Consider the following 6,000-nt stretch of genomic DNA (forward strand, 5'->3'; position numbering starts at 1 on the left):
AAGTTGTAGTATATCTAAATCAAGATTAAAAAATAAGACCCCCAGCTTTCTTAGAACTGCTAGTCCTTTTATTTACTCCCATTTTGCATTTCATACTTTATTTGGCCTGTTGTCTACTTTTGATGACAAGATAAAATAAGTGGGACTTGCTTGAATAGTGAACGCTTGCTGTGTAGTTAGGCTGGTAGAGTTTGAACTCTTCCAATAGTCTTTGAGCTCATTAAATTTCATTTATCTTAGTTTTAACAGTATTACATTTTTATGGTATATTGGCTTAACCCCTTCGATACAGATTGTAGACATCAGACAATTTTAGATTGTATTTATAGTGGTGCTTTTTTCATTGTCTTAATTGCAGCTATTTGTGTTGTTCAGTGAAAGCTTCTCTAAGAGCATTGTTGAAAACTCTTGTTACATTTTATCTGTGTGCAAAATTTTGCTATTTTCTCTTTTGTGAAGTTAGGAGAGATGGAAACAGTTTAGCTTTTTTGTGTCAGTATATAATAAAGATTACTCTTGGTTTATTGATCTTTGGTGGTTTTTTGCTAACTGTTCTTTTTATAGTGTTTAAGAAGTTGGCTTTTACTCCCATTTGTGGTTTTAAAGCTAATAATGAAATTATTGCTTTATATAAGTGGTTAGTGATACAGATAGTGGAATTTCAAATAGTACACAATTTTTTTTTTTTAAATAAAAATCCAAAACAACCCACCATAGATACTTACATATTTATTAGGCAAATAAAATTTCAACTTCAAAAGTCTGTAAGAAAAAAAAAAAATGTCATGGTTATTGGTTAAAACAGTTTACAGAATTAAACACTAGTGTTTCTTTACTTTTATGAATTAGTTTGATGGCATAGGTTACTAGCACTATGTGGAATTTAGTTGGTTTTTTTTTTTGTTTGTTTGTTTGTTTTTAGGCAGTACAGAGGCCAAAACTATTAATTGAGTATAACTTCTTTGGTACTAGAAAAAACTGATTTTTACATGGCAGACTTTATGGGCGGGTTTTTTTTACACCCTGGTCTTGAGGGGTGTGGTTTTGAGCAGTGTGAACTTTTGCCTTCAGGCGATTTAATTAAATTTCCCCCCCCCCCACATTTTCCCACAGCCTAAAAAAGTTTCTTTTTCCTTATCTTGAGTAAAGGTAAACACCCAAAATGTATCTTTGTAGTTGTTCCTCAGATCCCAACTTTTCCTATGTGTTTGTGTTATTTTCCTCCCAAGACAGAATTTGCACGTTAATTTTTTCTTGTTTTTGAAACTGTTGCTGTCTGAAATTTGTTTTGGTTTTTTTTTTTTAAATTCTGAGAGGCTGCCTATATTTTCATGAGAAGTCTTGAATGTGGATGTAGATGAAAGATAACACTATTTCTTTAAAATCAAAGTCTGGTTTTGTTTCATTTAAAACTTGAGACACTTTAATTCATACTGGTGATTAAAAAAGGAAACTTCTCCTAATGTAAGTTGTGGCTTGGATTTGCTAGATAGAAAGAAATTGATGACCATAGGCCCTCAAAGAAATGCATAGATAGTGTCTGCAGCAATGGACTCAATGAGTCCAAAATGATAAGGATAGCATGGGATAGGACAGTTCAGATCTATTGTTTATAGGATCCTATGAGCCGCTCAACTTCACAACAACAAATATTAAAGAGGAATTTAACTGCTTTTTTCTTACAGTATCATTACCACCTTACTTTGTTTACTCTGCTGTATCAGCCTGTCCCATCATTTTTCTTTGTATTAATGTTTCATAACTCATTTCATTCTTATTATTTGTTAGTGCAATGCCTTTTCTTTTTTTTCCTTAATCTTATTATCTCTGTTTAAAAAAACTTGTTCTCTAACTTTGTTTTCCATTTTCTCTTTTTACTTTTTTTTCATACAGTGTTGTTACAGATCTTATAGCAGTTGGTTTAAAGGTAGGAAGCTTTTACTCTCTTTTCTTAAGCGTTTTAATATCTTTGTTTTTTCCCCCTGCTGGTGGAGCCACCTGTTATAAAACGACCTGTTTTAAGTTGTATAATAGTTCTTCATTCTTATTTAGCTTCAGCTAAAGAAATTTATAACTAATTTTGGATTTTTTTAAAAAGAGAAGCTATAGTCCTAAATTTCACTTGGATTGTCAGGATATCTATTTGAGCAGTTAAATGCAACCAAGGTATTGATTTATTGGCTCATCCTGTCCTTTCTTGTAGCCTCTCTAATGTGCTTATAAATAGTCAAAAGAATAATATAATTTCTTCAGCTTCTACCTTATTGCTTGTTCTGCTTCCTCTACATGTATTTCCACTCTTTATAAAAATCTATAAGGAACGTATAAATATTCCTTTTTCAGAGATTAAAAAAATAAATTTAAGAAGTTTATGTGCCAAGGAATGGCGCACTTTAGAGTTCAAACCCATACTTCCTGGTTCTCTCGATTGATTCCCCACCTCTTTTTTAATACAAATTACTTTGGCAGTGAGGGTTTTGTCTAAAAGATGAGCAGCAAGAGAGCTGGATAATTTATATTATAGTAAAGATTCTACATTAAAAACCATTTCCCTGTTAGGAAAATCTTCTCATTTATTAGATTTTCAAATATGTAAAATACAACTGTTGCTTTTAGTTGTAGCGATTTGGTATTTGAAATAAGAGTTGAGATAATCTAGCTATGGAGGTTGCTTATATACTTTGGGTTGATTTTAGTAATATCTAGTACATGCATTACATATATTTGAAAAAGTATACTCAGGATGGGGATGGGGGGATTGTATACCAATGAAGGAGTTTTTCTTTTGCTTTTCAAGGAGAAGAGCGAACTGGGGGTGGGGGTGGGGTGGCAGGGAGAAAAGTGCAACAGTGAATGAATGGAAATCCAAAATCTTTGTAAATGTTCATTGAAATGAATTTAAAAAAAGTGTAGGTTGTCTTATATGAAGTTATTCCACCACTTTCTGTTAGCCGTATCTCTGCATCATTTCTTCTTGCCAGCAGCATCAACATGTCATTTGCACTTAATTGAACTTGATGGTGCTCATATATTAAACTAACACCTTAAGAATAACCTTAAATAAGTAAAGCACACTTGACACTAACAATAAACAGTCTTTTGGAGTTAGGTAGATTGACCTTTGAGTGGACTTACAAGTACAGCATGAGTAGAAGAGCCTTTTTAGGTGGGCCTGATTTTTTTTTCTTTTTTAAGATATTTAATAAGTCCGTTTCTGTTTTGAGAGAGATAGAAACTTCAGAGACTGAAAACGTGTCAGCTCATAGGTAAGATCCAAATTTGGACCCAGGTATGTGTTGATGAGGGGAAAAGTATTTAAAGTGAATACTGCTTTTGATTTTATCAGAAATATATAATTTGTGATTTTAGAATTTTATCAGGCAAAGATGAATACATAAAAAATTGTTTTGGAATTAGAAAATATCTTTAAAGGACCATCATGCCTGTTTTATTGTGGGAAAATTACATCTTGACACTAAATGAAAGAAAATGTAAATGTTAAATGTTAGGATCATATTTGAGTTCAGGATTTTGATATCTGAGCACTTGCTTTATAGCAAAGCACTTTGAAAGCTTAAAGGTCAGGTCCTACTGAGATGAGCTGATTACTCTAACTCAGTGGGAACAACTGTGTTTTAAAAACATAAGTTCTGGAAATGTGCTGTAAAATTTTTTGTCGTGTGGAGAGTTTTTTAATTAGAATTTTTCTGCTGCTTTTCTTGAACTCTGTCAGAGGGAAGTTTAGTTTCCTAATAGGCCAGTAAAGTTAAATTTTGTCCAAGTTATATGAAGGATAATAAACCAAATTTAGTAATTTTTAATGAGTCCCTTAAACATGTCATTTATTTATCCACCTGTGTTTGTTGTTGGAATATGATGACACAACAAATGATTTTTAGTTGGTGGCACAAGTGAATTCTGGGTTATGCATCTTCACAAAAAGATTCTCTAGAATGTGTTAGAGGGTAGAGATTTTGTATTTTCCCCCTCACTACAGTTTCCACTGTTTGGCATGTAATAGCTTTTAAGCTTATTTGGTGAATGAACAAGTGCCAAATTGTTATAAGGCTAGTTAAGTGGAAGCTTTGTTCTGGACCCAAGTCTTCTAATTTTGCTAGTATTTCTTCTGTTACATATATAAGATGTGAGAGAAATACTTTTATTTTTTTAGATTGAAATCTTGAAGATAGATAAACATTCATTGGTAGTTGGGGGGGGGCATACTATGCTTAGGATTTTATGGGTACCCAAAAGTTTATATATTCTGGATGAACTCTGTGGGTTACCAATTTTTGAACTGTTTCTAAATTAAGGAAATTAGTTTGAGGTACTTCTTGTGAAATTTTCAGTGTATTTCTTTATGCTGTTATGTATTGCAGAATGCATCTTGAGAACCATTTAAAAGTACTTCTAACCTTAATTCTCAATACTTGTAATGAAGAAACAACTGTATAATTGGATGTATTAAAGATACTTATTATGCCAGATAAATCTAGATGTCAGCATTGTGGATAAAAACATACAACTTTTAGTGTGTGCTTCTTAATTTGTGTGTATATTTAAATTTTCAGTGTACACTTTAGTTATCACTAGCCAGTTTGTCCTAAATTCAGATGTTTTTCTTATTCCTGGTTATTTTTTTCAAAATAATAGTGATTAGAAGAAATGATCCTTTAAAATAATGTTCGATATTTAAAAAGGTTTTAGCGTGTGTTTGTTTTTTTTTTTAAAAAAAACCCCTTATTTTAAATGATTAGGTCAGTATAGAAAAACTGGCTTCTAATAACTAACATGTTTGTCATTGTGTAGGAAAGAACAATGTAAGATATTTAAATTAATTCTAGAGATCAATTTTCTATTTGTTCGACCAGGGGTTAGCAAACTGTAGCACCTGCACTAAATCTGGCTTGCCATCTGTTTTTGTAAATAGCTTTATTGGAATACAGCCATACTCATTCATTTCATATTGTCTGTGGCTACTTTCACATTATACAAGCAGAGTAAAGTAGTTGCAAAAGAGACCATATGGCTTCCAAAACCCAAAATACTTAACTTTTTCACCCCGTATGGGAAATTTGCCTACTGCTGTGTTTGGCTATAGTAAATGTAAAATTTTGCTTTCAAGGTGTAATTTATATAAAATGACATGCATAGCACTTTAACGGTACAATTCAGTAAATGTTGACAAATGTATATAGTTATGTTTCCTAAATCCCAATCAAAATAGTAGACATCATTCCAGGAAATTTCCTGTTGCCTTTTTCTGGACCTAATCTAGGGAGGGAACTTTGTGGCCTAGTAGCAATGAACTGTGCTGTCAACTCAAAGGCACATGGTTTGAATCTGCTCCCCTGTGATTTACTGCATCTGGAAACTGCTGACTGATCAGCTGTGAGTTCCAACTTGATGGTAACCAGCTACCACCACCACCTAGGTAACTGTCTGGTTTCTATTACAAATAGTTTGTCTCCTCTCGAACTTCATATAAATGGAACATAGTATAAACTAGTATCTGGCTTCTTTTCCTTAGCGTACATGTTCTGAGAGCCACCCATTTATCTAGCAGTTTCTTTTTTCCACTGTGTAGCTATGGTTGTTATTATGTGCTCTCGAGTCACCTGCGACTCATAGTGACCCTATGTACAGCAGCTCTAAACTCTGTCCTATCCTGTGCCAACCTCACCATCTCCAACATGCCTATCCCCAATACCCCAGTCACTGAATCAATCCATCTAATAGAGGGTCTTCTTTTCCTGCGCTAACCCTCCCCCCTCCCAAGCATGATGTCCCTCTCCAAGAACTGGTCCCTCCTTGCAACATGTCCAAAGTATGTCAGACGCAGCTTCAGAATCCTTGCTTCCAAGGAGCAGCCCTGCTTTACCCTCTCCAGGACAAACCTGTTTGTTTTCTTTTTCTTTTTTTTTTATTTAATTTTTTTTTTTTTATGTGTATACCGTCAAATTGGATCTGACTGGTACAGGAAGTGATTGTTCCTCCTTC

The 6,000-nt window shown here is 33.5% G+C and overlaps 2 protein-coding genes across 2 annotated transcripts in view; one reads left to right on the plus strand and one right to left on the minus strand.

Annotated features, from left to right (window-relative positions):
• The window catches only part of HSDL2 (hydroxysteroid dehydrogenase like 2), a 99,944-nt gene that overhangs the window by 92,043 nt on the left and 1,901 nt on the right, over nucleotides 1-6,000 (minus strand). The gene's annotated exons all lie outside the window — the stretch shown is intronic.
• The window catches only part of PTBP3 (polypyrimidine tract binding protein 3), a 100,764-nt gene that overhangs the window by 986 nt on the left and 93,778 nt on the right, over nucleotides 1-6,000 (plus strand). The window lies entirely within an intron of this gene.

Source organism: Elephantulus edwardii, unplaced genomic scaffold (genome assembly GCF_000299155.1).
Source record: "Elephantulus edwardii isolate Elephantulus edwardi_28Jun2011 unplaced genomic scaffold, EleEdw1.0 scaffold00297, whole genome shotgun sequence".
NCBI lineage: Eukaryota > Metazoa > Chordata > Mammalia > Macroscelidea > Macroscelididae > Elephantulus > Elephantulus edwardii.